This window comes from Bubalus kerabau, chromosome 12 (assembly GCF_029407905.1).
Source record: "Bubalus kerabau isolate K-KA32 ecotype Philippines breed swamp buffalo chromosome 12, PCC_UOA_SB_1v2, whole genome shotgun sequence".
Classification (NCBI taxonomy): Eukaryota; Metazoa; Chordata; class Mammalia; order Artiodactyla; family Bovidae; genus Bubalus; species Bubalus kerabau.
This window is the reverse complement of record NC_073635.1, coordinates 71,682,032-71,696,765: the sequence shown is the minus strand read 5'-3', so window position 1 is coordinate 71,696,765 and position 14,734 is coordinate 71,682,032. Positions and strand designations below refer to the sequence as shown.

At 41.3% G+C, this 14,734-nt stretch overlaps 1 protein-coding gene across 1 annotated transcript in view; it reads right to left on the bottom strand.

Annotated features, from left to right (window-relative positions):
• Positions 1 to 10,699: 10,699 nt before the first annotated feature.
• Positions 10,700 to 14,734, bottom strand: part of LOC129624242 (ATP-binding cassette sub-family C member 4-like) — a 194,663-nt gene continuing 190,628 nt past the window's right edge. The window contains exon 31 of the mRNA XM_055541903.1: positions 10,700 to 10,986. The gene's annotated coding sequence lies outside the window, so the exon portion shown is untranslated. The remainder of the gene's footprint in view (positions 10,987 to 14,734) is intronic.

Below are 14,734 nucleotides of genomic sequence, written 5' to 3'. Positions count from 1 at the left end.
TTGGTATATAAAAGTTTATTACTATCATGCTTTCTTCATCCAAATTTATGATCTTGGTCTTTCCTTTTTGCCTTTGTATAAGGGCAAAAGAGAGACACTGGCTACTTTGACAACCTTGAAGTGGACTCCAGGAATGTCATCAATGGCATGCATGACCTTTGCAACCAAATCCAGCAATCATAATGCCATCATTTTCCTCAAGAGAATTTAAGCAACCATCACTGGGTACACTGTGATTTTTTGCCATTCTTGATGGGCTGAACCCTGACACATATCCTGATGGCAGAATTTGGTTGTTTGGCATCAACCCCTACTTTTTTGAGCACAATTCTCTTAGCATGAGAAGCACCTCCAAAAGCCTTGGCCTTCAGGGCTGTGCCCAAATGGGCTTTCTTGTACTATTTATCATGCCTCTTCTGGGCTCGTCAGTGGCTATAGAAATTCCTGGCAGTATGAAGATTACCACACTTGCTAATTCTGTCAGTTTCACGGGCCTGAACAAAACACTATCATGTTTAATTTTAACACAAGCTCTGAGGGTATTAGAAGCCCCATCTTACAGCACTTTAGGACATTGATCAATGTCATAGGATTCCTAATTGGCAGATGCAGTCTCTGAGCCCAGGCAGGTGGGACCACACAGTCTGTCCCTGCTCCTTCCTTGTCCCTACAGGACCTGGAGGTCTCCCTGCCCAAAGACCTGCTCAGCAGCTTCAGCCTGACTCCCTGTGTGGGTCCATGTGGTCCCTCCAGGTGCCCGCAGCCCCTTTGCTGCCCCTGATTCAGGTCCTTCATTCTGCAGGGCAGCCCCCGAGAGCCCCACAGTCGGCAGGAGGACACCCTTGCCCGGTTCTAGCAGCTTCTCCTTGCAGACAGCTCCTGGAGGTGGTGTCAGGCCAGGTTGTGAGGCGAATCAGGAGAGAAGCAGGAAGGTGTAAGTTGGTGTCAGTGCCTTCCTCTGACTTGGGACCTCCCTCTCTCTCCCTGACACTTCCCACCACTCGTGGCAGCTCCCCTCTATGTCTCCACCAACATTACACGTGCTCCTGTAGGTCTGCTGTGGATCAGAATCACCAGGGGAGGGGGTCAGAATGCAGAGTCCTAGGCTCCATTCCCAAAGATCTGATGCAAGAGGTCACATAATAAGGCCTGGGAATATGAATCTTTATCAAACATCCCAGTGGATTGGGATGAAGTCCTGTGAACACTCTGAGAAACATTTAATAGACCTGTCAACTCACATCCATGGCTCCAGGTCAAGAGTATAAATGAAGCCCATCAGTTTAGTTCAGTTCAGTTCAGTCACTCAGTCGTGTCCGACTCTTTGCAACCCCATGAATCACAGCATGCCAGGCCTCCCTGTCCATCACCAACTCCCGGAGTTCACTCAGACTCATGTCCATCGAGTCAGTGATGCCATCCAGCCATCTCATCCTCTGTCGTCCCCTTCTGCTCTTGCCCCCAATCCCTCCCAGCATCAGAGTCTTTTCCAATGAGTCAACTCTTCACATGAGGTGGCCAAAGTACTGGAGTTTCAGCCTGAGCATCATTCCTTCCAAAGAAATCCCAGGGCTGATCTCCTTCAGAATGGACTGCTTGGATCTCCTTGCAGTTCAAGCGACTCTCAAGAGTCTTCTCCAACACCACAGTTCAAAAGTATCAATTCTTGGGCGCTCAGTTTTCTTCACAGTCCAACTCTCACATCCATACATGACCACTGTAAAAACCATGAAGCCCATACTATATGTTTAAATATGTAAAAGTTATAAATCAGTCATACAAAACTGTCAGGTACACCTGCTGCTGCTGCTGCTAAGTCGCTTCAGTTGTGTCTGACTCTGTGCAACCCCATAGATGGCAGCCCACCAGGCTCCCCTGTCCCTGGGATTCTCCAGGCAAGAGTACTGGAGTGGGGTGCCATTTCCTTCTCCAATGCATGAAAGTGAAACGTGAAAGTGAAGTCATTCAGTTGTGTTCGACTCTTAGTGGCCTCATGGACTATGGCCTACCAGGCTCTTCCATCCATGGGATTTTCCAGGCAAGAGTACTGGAGTGGAGTGCCATTACCTTCTCCATCAAGCACACCTACATAACTATTAAAACCTGGAAGACTGGGGTTTTGGACACTGAGCTCCAAGCCAGAAGGCAGGACAGCAGAGGGAGGGGCCACCCCAGCCCCCAGCCCTCCCCCTGCTCTTCCCACCTCTGGCTCTGACCCTCTCTGTGCCTTGAGCAATCTGCTGTTCAATCAAGAGCACCCCCAGCCTTCAGGTCCAATCTCAGGCCACGCTCTTCGTGCCCATAAACACCTGTCGGGCTGGGACATGGGTCCCAGGAGGGAGGCGGGCACAGGCGCTGGGAGCAGGGGTTCTGGGGTCCAGGTGCTCAGAGCATGGCCTGGAGGGGGCGGGGCTCCAGGTGGCCACACCCCCTGGTCCTTCCTGGTGGCCTGTACCTGGGGAGGGTGCAACCGCAGGAGGACGGAGCAGGGCCTCTAAACCAGCGCTTCTCTGACCGTACTGTGAGCAGGACTCACCCGGGATCCAGAGATTCTGAGTCAGTGGGTCTGAAGTAGAGACAAGATTCCGTGTTCTAACGGCGCCCCAGGCCAGCCAATGCTACTGGTCCACAGGCTGCACTTAGAACAGCAGAGCTCTGGGGTAGGTTGGGCAGAGTTTTCCTTAAAGGACCATGAAGTCCATTTCGAGGCTTTGTGGATCTTATGGTTTCTGCTCAAAAAAACATCTACTTCTCTTCATTGACTACCCGAAAGCCTTTGACTGTGTAGATCACAGCAAATGGGAAAACTTAAAGACCACCTTACCTGTCTCCTGAGAAACCTGTATGCAGGTCAAGAAGCAACAGTTAGAAACAGACATGGAACAACTGCCTGGGTCAAAATTGGGAAAGGAGTATGACCTGTATATTGTTATCCTGCTTATTTAACTTATATGAAAAAGAATGTATGTATGTGTATAACTGAATCACTGCTGTACAGCAGAAATTAACACAACATTGTGAATCAATGATAGATACTTAAATAAATTTTTAAAGAAACAAGAAAAAAAAAAAAGCCAAGGGTGTCAGTGAGTTCACTATTAATAATATTTACTCTGGTTTGTAAATATTATTACAAACTTGCTTAGCCAGGTGTTTGCCAGATTTTTCCACTTTGAAAATATAATTCTTCCCTAAAGAATTAATCTGAGAAGATACTTTGAGTCCGTGAAAGTGCTGTGTCTCCCCCAACCCATGAACATTCACCATATATTCAGACAATGATGAATTTTGTCTCAATTATTTACAACAAAGATGGCTACTATATGGTAATTTTCAGTCCATCTGTCTACATTTGTGAGTTGACCCTCTACTGCAAAAAAGGGCTTTCCCTTCCTTCTATATATTTTATGTCTTATAGGAATCAGTATAAACTCATGGATTAAAAAAAAAGTTAGTGTTATAAAATGTAGGGTTTAAAAGCCCTCAGTCCTCTGTTAAACATTATTTACTTATTATATTTCTAATGTGACAAAAACTCCATTTCAGAGACTCATTTTTTTGTCTAGGTAACCTGAAAATTTTAATTTTAAAAATGTTTTTCATGTAATATCCTCCAGAATTAAATATGATAAGCTTTTGGATCAAACACTGTTTTGAAATACCCCAAACTTCTACCTATTGGGATGGATACTTGTAAACATGTTTGCTGAGTGAAAAAGTGAATTTAGTCAGAACCACCCAATGTGAACTTCTTGTAGAACATTCCTAGTGTATCTAAGTCTTAACCTTGGTTCTTCTTAAAAAAATAATACAATCCCAGTTTGACTCCAAAGGCAAGTCAGATGGGCCTGGAGTACAGATGGAGGTCTCACAGGGCTGGGGCATATGATTCCTTCTAGTAATGCTATTTTTTAGGTCTAAATTCAAATAAATATATATTTCTCCCAGTTTTCAACACACATTGCTGTTTTAGTTTTTGGAAAAAAGAAACACTTTCTTTAGAACATTAGGCTTAGAAAACAAAAGCTCAGTTAATCCACATTGTTTCTGTTTAATGCTATTAAAAACATTGATAATGTATAGTAGGGGTTTTTGAAAGCCTGTGTGCTCTAATTTTAAGATAAATATGATGGTAACAATTAATAAAGAGGATAGTGCTGGAGAGGGTAGTATGGATTGACAGCTAATCACATATCCAGCATTGTTCAAAAGCAGTGTTTCTCACCTGTCTGGGATTAAATATCAGTTTTATTTAATTTTCAGCCCATTGCAACCTAATCAATGATCCACTGTGCATGGCTAGTGTGCAGCTCAGCCACAGGCCCCTCCCCCCAATAGTGCAATCCTCACACTGGTCCCCAGGGTGTTCAGGATCCCACCCATCCTGAGGGTGGATGTCACAGCAATACAGAGGGTTGTGAGTTTCTAGCTTTCTTGAATTTCCTGTACTTATTTCTAAATGGGTTACAAACAGGTTATGGACTGGCACTAGTGCACAGACCACACTGTGTCACTGTCATAATTAATCTTCGCAACAGCCTTCTGCGAATCATACTATCCCCACCTCAACTTTCAGACAAAGACATTGAAGCACAGTGGGCTTCCCAACCTTAAGAGCCCACACTCACCAGCTAGCAGAACTTGAATCCAAACCCAGTCAGTGCCAAGAGGAGCCAGTATTTGTCCCTGAATCCAGAGTTTGTGCTTCTCCCCGTGTGCTTGTGTCATTTAACTACAAGTGGAGGAATAACAGTTTGGTTTAGGCCATCAGATGAGGACCTCCTCAAGTACACCTTCTACAGCCTACAAACCTCCTCATCCACACCCATCCTGTTCTCCTGTCCTGGTGATAAGAATCACCAAGGTCAGTGATTCCACCCTGTGTCTTTGGATGCTCTTAGCCCATCCATCATCCCAACCAAAGCAATGGTTTAAGAGAGCAGGAACTATACTTATTTTCCAGACAAAGAAGCTGAGATTCAGAGGTTAAGATGCTTACCCAAGCATGTAACTAAGACTACGTGGCTGTAGGATGTCTAGAGCCTACTTTGTCAAGGATGGTGCCATTCTAATGTCCTGGCACCTTGGCTGGTTACTGCTTTCCCACACCCACACTGCTAGTGAGTAGTAGAGAAAGGACAGATCAGTGTGACTGACTCCAAAGCCAGGGCTTTCTGTTATCCCAGGCTACCTGTTAATATCTCAAAGTTATAAAGTTGACAAGGAAGGTTTGCTCTCAGTCATTATTTGTTCATTTCACAAACACTTACTGAGCACCCTCTATGTACAGATACTCTGCTGGAAGACATAAATAAAAAGTGAACAGGGTGCAGCTTCAAGTCTTACCACCTGTGAACTGGAGCTGACTGTGGCTCAGATCACGAACTCCTTATTGCAAAATTCAGACTGAAATTGAAGAAAGTAGGGAAAACTAGACCATTCAGGTATGACCTAAATCAAATCACTTAAGATTATACAGTGGAAGTGAGAAATAGACTTAAGGGACTAGATCTGATAGATAAAGTGCCTGATGAACTATGGACACAGGTTTGTGACACTGTACAGGAGCCAGGGATCGAGACCATCCCCATGGAAAAGAAATGCAATAAAGCAAAATGGCTGTCTGAGGAGGCCTTACAAATACCTGTGAAAAGAAGAGAAGTGAAAAGCAAAGGAGAAAAGGAAAGATATACTCATCTGAATGCAGAGTTCCAAACAATAGCAAGGAAATAGAGGAAAGCCTTCCTCACAATCAATGCAAATAAATAGAGGAAAACAATAGAACAGGAAAGACTAGAGATCTCTTCAAGAAAATTAGAGATACCAAGGGAACATTTCATACAAAGATGGGCTCACTAAAGGACAGGAAACGTATGGACCTAACGGAAGCAGAAAATATTAAGAAGAGGTGGCAAGAATACACAGAAAAACTATACAAAAAAGATCTTCATGACTCAGATAATCACTATGCTGTGATCACTCACCTAGAGCCAGACATCCTGGATTGTGAAGTCAAGTGGGCCTTAGGAAGTATCACTAGGAACAAAGCTAGTGGAGGTGATGGAATTCCAGTTAAGCTATTTCAAATACTAAAAGATGATGCTGTGAACATGCTGCTCTCAATATGTCAGCAAATTTTGAAAACTCAGCAGTGGCTACAGGAGTGGAAAAGGTCAGTTTGCATTCCAATCCCAAAGAAAGGAAATGCCAAAGAATGCTCAAACTATCACACAATTGCACTCATCTAACACACTAGTAAAGTAATGCTCAAAATTCTCCAAGCCAGGCTTCAGCAATATGTGAACCGTGAGCTTCCAGATGTTCAAGCTGGTTTTAGAAAAGGCAGAGGAAACAGAGATCAAATTGCCAACATTCACTATATCATCAAAAAAGCAAGAGAGTTCCAGAAAAACATCTATTTCTGCTTTACTGACTATGCCAAAGCCTTTGACTATGTGGATCACAATAAACAGTCGAAAATTCTTCAAGAGATGGGGATACCAGACCACCTGACCTGCCTCTTGAGAAATCTGTATGCAGGTCAGGAAGCAACAGTTAGAACTGGACATTGAACAACAGACTGGTTCCAAATAGGAAAAGGAGTACGTCAAGTCTGTATATTGTCACCCTGCTTATTTAACTTATATGCAGAGTACATCATGAGAAGTGCTGGGCTGGATGAAGCACAAGCTGGAATCAAGATTACCAGGAGAAATATCAATAATCTCAGATATGCAGATTACACCACCCATATAGCAGAAAGTGAAGAAGAATTAAAGCGCCTCTTGATGAAAGTGAAGGAGGAGAGTGAAAAAGTTGGCTTAAAGCTCAAGTTTCAGAAAACTAAGATCATGGCATTCTGGTCCCATCACTTCATGGCAAATAGTGAGTAAACAATGGAAACAGTGGCTGACTTTATTTTTCTCGGCTCCAAAATCACTGTAGATGGTGACTGTAGCCATGAAATTAAAAGACACTTACTCCTTGGAAGGAAAGTTATGACCAACCTAGACTGCATATTAAAAAGCAGAGACATTACTTTGTCAACAAAGGGCCGTCTAGTCAAGGCTATGGTTTTTCCAGTACTAATGTATGGATGAGAGATTTGGACTATAAAGAAAGCTGAGTGCAGAAGAATTTATGCTTTTGAACTGTGGTGTTGGAGAAGACTCTCAAGAATCCTTTGGACTGCCAGGAGATCCAACCAGTCAATCCTAAAGGAAATCCATCCTGGGTGTTCATTGGAAGAAGTGATGTTGAAGGTAAAATGCCAACATTTTGGCCACCTAATACAAAGAGCTGACTCATTTGAAAAGACCCTGATGTTGGGAAAGATTGAAGGCAGGAGGAGAAGGGGATGACAGAGGATTAGATGGTTGCATGGCATCACCGACTCAATGGACATGAGTTTGGATAAACTCCGGGAATTGGTGATGGACAGGGAGGCCTGGCATGCTGCGGTTCATGGGGTCGCAAAGAGTCAGACATGACTGAGTAACTGAACTGAACACACAGTCAGGGCAGGCTACATTCATAACAGAAAGAACAGGCCACTTGTTTAAAAATAAAGTACCTCAAGATGGTGACAACAGGACACTAACCAAGTATGGTTCAGTTTAACACGAGAGGTGCTCAGGGTAATACACAAATCCGAGTTACCTAGGATGACGACTGATATTAACATGACTTCCTAGAAGAGGTGACAACTGGGCTGACCCTGGACAATGATGATATCTCCCCTACATGGACATTCTCCTCTATTTTTTAGAACAGAGGGTCTTCAGGGTAATCACTGAGGCATCATTTTGACTTAAACATCAGTCATCAAGAGTCTCCTCCACAGTACACCCTCATCACCTACCTCTGGAGCTGTGATACATGCCCAGGGAGGACATGGAGACATGCTGTCCTGACCTCCTTTCAAGGACTTGTTGTCCAGCAGCTCTAAGTGCTGCCAGTGGGCAACCTTAAATCACCAGCCCCTGTGGGGGCAGCCTATGTGCAATGTTCCATCCAGGTGGAGGTATAAAGACCTGGTCATTGGATGTGTCAGGACAACCCAAAGGGCCATCATCACTCCAAACTCACATGGGGTCAACTCAAGTCGTCTGGCCAGAGTTACAGGTTGATCTTCCCCTCTGCTTTAGCCTGTTTCTTCCCTCCTGATTCCACAGTGTTGACCCCAAGGGCAACCCTGATACATATCCCAACACTAAACTCCATCTGAGTCTTCATCCCAGAGAACCAGCCTGCAACATGTATCAGAAAACATTCCAGTATTGGGGGAGGATTTTTATTGAAAATTACTGGTTACACATGTACTTATAACATTTTAAAACCCCCCAATAAAATAAAAAATGGTAGAAACAAGGACCTTTAGTGTGAATGTGGTTACCTTTGGTTTAAAATTCACAATCTAGTGTAGTCTAACCAAATGAAATTAAGTTATATATTAATAACAAAAGACAACTATATGTTGAACCATATGAAAGTGTCATTTTATAGCTTATAAAAAGACTGGATGTTAGCAGTTCTACGTGGTTCAATCTAAAAGAAAAAATCAATTAGCATTTGAAATTTAGAGAACATTATACTTATAAATAACCCATGGGTAAAAGATATAGTTAATGAATTCAATTAGGAATTAGAAAATACATAATACTATGGCAAATAGGAAAATGAGTACGTTAAGGCTGTATATTGTCATCCTGCTTATTTAACTTATATGCAGAGTACATCATGCGAAACGCTGGACTGGAAGAAACACAATCTGGAATCAAGATTGCCGGGAGAAATATCAATAACCTCAGATATGCAGATGACACTACCCTTATGGCAGAAAGTGAAGAGGAACTCAAAAGCCTCTTGATGAAAGTGAAAGTGGAGAGTGAAAAAGTTGGCTTAAATCTCAACATTCAGAAAACGAAGATCATGGCATCTGGTCCCATCACTTCATGGGAAATAGATGGGGAAACAGTGGAAACAGTGTCAGACTTTATTTTCCTGGGCTCCAAAATCACTGCAGATGGTGACCACAGCCATGAAATTAAAAGACGCTTACTCCTTGGAAGGAAGGTTATGACCAACCTAGATAGCATATTCAAAAGCAGAGACATTACTTTGCCAACAAAAGTTCGTCTAGTCAAGGCTATGGTTTTTCCTGTGGTCATGTATGGATATGAGAGTTGGACTATGAAGAAGGCTGAGCACCAAAGAATTGATGTTTTTAAACTGTGGTGTTGGAGAAGACTCTTGAGAGTCCCTTGGACTGCAAGGAGATCCAACCAGTCCATTCTGAAGGAGATCAGCCCTGGGATTTCTTTGGAAGGAATGATGCTAAAGCTGATACTCCAGTATTTTGGCCACCTCATGCGAAGAGTTGACTCACTGGAACAGTCTCTGATGCTGGGAGGGATTGGGGGCAGGAGGAGAAGGGGAGGACAGAGGATGAGATGGCTGGATGGCATCACTGACTCGATGGACGTCATTCTGGGTGAACTCTGGGAGCTGGTGATGGACAGGGAGGTCTGGCGTGCTGTGATTCATGGGGTCGCAAAGAGTCGGACACAACTGAGCGACTGAACTGAACTGATGGCTATTGACAGTGGTAAATACCAAAACTTGCAGGTTGCAGCTCAAGTGGATCTTAAGAAAAATTCAGCTTTATATACTTATTTTAGAAAAATGATGACATTACTAATCTCTTTTCAATTTAAGAATTAGAGAAAAAAAATCTCAAAGTTAAGGAAAAGTTGAAGGAAAGAAAGAATGATATGATGAACTAGTGAAAATAAGAACATCAATCAAGCAAAATGTTGATTCTTTGAAAACAGGAAAAAGTTATGCAATATTATTCTTAAAAAAAGAGGGCTAAAAGAAAATTAAAAAGCCAAAAGAACACAGTTAGAGATGTGGCAGAGATTAAACATATAAGATATTGTGAATAAATTTATGTCAATCAAGCTCAAAACTCACATGAAACAGATTCCTCCTAGAAAAAGGAAACTTATCAAAATGACTCTGCAGAAATAACTCACTTAAGAGGAAGCATATAATTACCAAAAGTTCCCCAGACAGTGTGGCTGCACAACACTGTAAATGTGATTAATGCCACTGGATTGTGTGACTAAAAACGGTTATATGGGGTAAATTTTATGTTGCATATACTTTACTACAATTTCTAATGTAAAAAATAAAATACAATCATCTATCTAGATGACAGTCTAGCATACATCTGTGCTTCATTAGCAAATCCCCTAGAAGGGCTCCTACTTTGAGAAAGCATATTTTCTCTTCCTTCTCTTTTAGAACATATAATATTGTCCTTCTGTATTATATTTAACCATATAGCTATTATTTTTTTGTTGTTGTTACTTAAACTATAGTATATTATATGTTTTTCCTATCAGATTTCTCCACAGTATTTTAACCAGAGGTCTTTTAGTAGAAAAATTGATCCTAAAGGAAGTGGTGACACAAAACAGCAACTTCACACAGTCTTCAAGTAAACAGAATTCCTGATATAATTGGAAAGTAATATGGAATTCTGGGAACAGTAAAAAAAAAATCTGTGACAACTTTGTCTCAAATCTTAGAAAATGAATTTAGCTTTAGAGTCTCCCAAGACACAAAACCTGGGAGACAGCTTTTATTGGTGGCCTGCACGTTTGATTTGGATAAGAAAGCAAGTAATATAACATTTAAACAAACATAATAAATCTTTATTCAAGAGCTTGAAATCAATGAGTGAAGTTGGAGAACTAACATCTTGTAATGTGAAAATATTTGTTGCTGGTGTAAAAAAAGCAGAATATAGTTTATGCAGTGCAAAACCTATTGGAAAAAATCCTTTGTAGTAGACATAAACTCATGGTAGAATCACAATGTTGACTCAAAAATTGTTCAGGCTGAGGGCTGTCCACTGGAAACATTCATAACAACAAGGTCACTGTGAGTAACATCTGGCTATCTCCTTTTGAAGTACACCTGAGGGAGAAAAAGACAAAAATAACATGTTTAAAAGTTTTAAAGTCCTCCTCCTAAGGCAACACATTTCTAGGTTTCCTTCTTCATGTGAAACAATCATATTACTATTGGAGGCATAGTTTTAAAAAAACCAGGGCTGTATTTATTCTATGGAGGAAGCAGCCCCATTAAAACCCTCAGTGGGGCTGGACTTAATGCCAAAAAACCTGTAGATCTCCTAGATTTCTGATCATTCTGATTCACAGACATGCTTTATCATTACAGTAAATTGATAAGCAAAATCATTTATTCCCTGAAATAAATTAAAAACAGGGTAACAGGATAGAAAATCTAGCATCTGAACAGGTTTTGTCATTTTTACACATAAAAGGAGCACAACAAATTTGGATATTAGTATCAGGTTGTTATCTTTATATTTTATAAACTCTGATTTACAGGCACTAAAGCACTGGCATATATATATATGAAATATCCTGGTGTTTAATTTGTGTGGCAAAACAGTTATAGAGCCTATAGAGATGTGATCTGTGGACATTGGGTCCCAAGAATGAAAAGAGAATCAAACGCTTTAACAATGACTTAAACAAGAGACTTCTCTAAAACATAAGATGATACCCAATAATAGGACAGCTCTTGAATTCACCAAATTCTAGCTGAACTGGAAGAGATACAGCTATATCAGTATTTTTCAGTATATCAGTAGTTTTTCAGTGTATAATCAGAACACAAAGGAAAGGAAGTGCTGTCAAGTTCCACAATCATCAGTTTTTAGTAGCTGTGTTGTATCTGGGATCCTTACAGATGCACAATACAAAATAAAATAATGTCAAGGCTTGTGAAACCTTATCTCTGAACATGTTTGGGCAATAAACAACTTCAAGTGTAACTCTTTTTCCTCAAAGAACAGTGTGAAAAGTTTTGTTTGAGTTTTTAAAACAGAAAATGTATCCTCTATGCGAGTCTGACTTGTGTCACAAACTGGGTTGCTTAGACACATGATTCCAGATCTCTTTTATAAAACCTGACTGCAAGTGCATTTGTGGGTGCTGTAAACAAAGTTATCATGAGACAGAATGAACTTCACACACGAAACAGGACATCTACCTTCCTAGTAAGTGCACTTTCCTATTCTCTTGTTGCTAACATATCCTGCTCTGCATATGAAATGCTATATATTTAAATGTTACTTAAGGAGAAAAATAAGCCCTCCAGAATGCTTGAGCGCACTGGCTAAAATCTGAGGCTATTTCCATTTTAATGGAAGCACTTAAAAAAAGCCTTGTGTGGGAGTAGGGGGGAGGTTAATTGCATATTATCATTCTCCTCCATTTTATTAAGCTAGACATATTTGGTGATTATATGCTTATATACTTTTTTTGTGAAACTAAAAACAGTTAAAGGAACCAAAGAAAATTGATTTCATTTTCTTCTGCTTAACAGTCATTCCAAAATCATCTGGTTGTTTTCTCCATAACTCTTCTCAATAGAATTTTTTATAAAGAAAATATTACTTTTAGCAACTTTTTACTGAAAAGGACTTTGTTTCATGGTCTGAAAACTGAATACTGCAAAGGATATTTAGCAGTTGGGGACCCCTGATTTAGAGTCTCTAAAGTGACCTAGAAGAACTATGGGTATATTTGTTTTATTATTGGGAAGCAACATTTCTACATACAGACTTTAACAAAAAGATCCCACTTTTATACCATAAAACGCTCTATATTCTCAAAGCACTTAAGCATCTGTTCTCTCATCTAATCCCTGTGATAAGTGTGAAGAACACAGCAGGGCTGTAACCCTGATCTACACACAGGTGAGAAGTAGAGGCTCAGAGACTTGGGGGACACAAGGCCATATGGCTGCTAAGTGCCTGCTCAATCTGTCAAACTGGACCAGGCTCCTACAGGTCAGATATGAGAATTTTATAACTTCTGGGCTATATTTGGTGATTTCACAAATAGAAAAAACGACACCTCTATTACACACTGGGAACAGTTCAGTTCACTTCAGTCACTCAGTCATGTCCGACTCTTTGCGACCACATGAATCACAGCACACCAGGCCTCCCTGTGCATCACCAACTCCCGGAGTTCACCCAGAATGATGTCCATCGAGTCAGTGATGCCATCCAGCCATCTCAGCCTCTGTTGTCCCCTTCTCCTCCTGCCCCCAAACCTTTCCAGCAACAGAGACTTTTCCAGTGAGTCAACTCTTCGCATGAGGTAGCCAAAGTACTGGAGTATCAGCTTTAGCATCATTCCTTCCAAAGAAATGCCAGGGCTGATCTCCTTCAGAATGGACTGGTTGCATCTCCTTGCAGTCCAAGGGACTCTCAAGAGTCTTCTCCAACACCACAGTTCAAAACCATCAATTCTTCGGCACTCAGCCTTCTTCACCGTCCAACTCTCACATCCATACATGACCACAGGAAAAATCATAGCCTTGACTAGACGAACCTTTGTTGGCAAAGTAATGTCTCTGCTTTTGAATATGCTATCTAGGTTGGTTATAATTTTCCTTCCAAGGAGTAAGTGTCTTTTAATTTCATGGCTACAGTCACCATCTGCAGTGATTTTGGAGCCCAGAAAAATAAAGTCTGACACTGTTTCCACTGTTTCCCCATCTATTTCCCATGAAGTGATGGGACTGGATGCCATGATCTTCGTTTTCTGAATGTTGAACTTTAAGCCAACTTTTTCACTCTCCACTTTCACTTTCATCAAGAGGCTTTTGAGTTCCTCTTCACTTTCTGCCATAAGGGTGGTGTCATCTGCATATCTGAGGTTATTGATATTTCTCCCAGCAATCTTGATTTCAGCTTGTGCTTCTTCCAGTCCAGCGTTTCTCATGATGTACTCTGCATATAAGTTAAATAAACAGGGTGACAATATACAGCCTTGACGTACTCCTTTTCCTATTTGGAACCAGTCTGTTGTTCCATGTCCAGTTCTAACTGTTGCTTCCTGACCTGCATACAGATTTCTCAAGAGGCAGGTCAGGTGGTCTGGTCTTCCCATCTCTTTCAGAATTTTCCACAGTTTATTGTGATCCACACAGTCAAAGGCTTTGGCATAGTCAATAAAGCAGAAATAGATGTTTTTTCTGGAACTCTCTTGCTTTTTCCATGATCCAACGGATGTTGGCAATTTGATCTCTGGTTCCTCTGCCTTTTCTAAAACCAGCTTGAACATCAGGAATTTCATGGTTCACATATTGCTGAAGCCTGGCTTGGAGAATTTTGAGCATTACTTTACGAGCGTGTGAGATGAGTGCAGCTGTAGGGTAGTTTGAGCATTCTTTGGCATTGCCTTTCTTTGGGATTGGAAAGAAAACTGACCTTTTCCAGTCCTGTGGCCACTGCTCAGTTTTCCAAATTTGCTGGCAAATAGAGTGCAGCTCTTTCACAGCATCATCTTTTAGTATTTGGAATAGCTCAACTGGAATTCCATCAACTCCACTAGCTTTGTTTGTAGTGATGCTTTCTAATGCCCCCTTGACTTTACATTCCAGGATGTCTGGCTCTAGGTCAGTGATCACACCATTGTGATTATCTGGATCGTGAAGATCTTTTATGTACAGTTCTTCTGTGTATTCTTGCCACCTTTTCTTAATATCTTCTGCTTCTGTTAGGTCCATCCCATTTCTGTCCTTTATTGAGCCCATATTTGTATGAAATGTTCCCTTGGTATCTCTGATTTTCTTGAAGAGATCTCTAGTCTTTCCCATTCTGTTGTTTTCCTCTATTTCT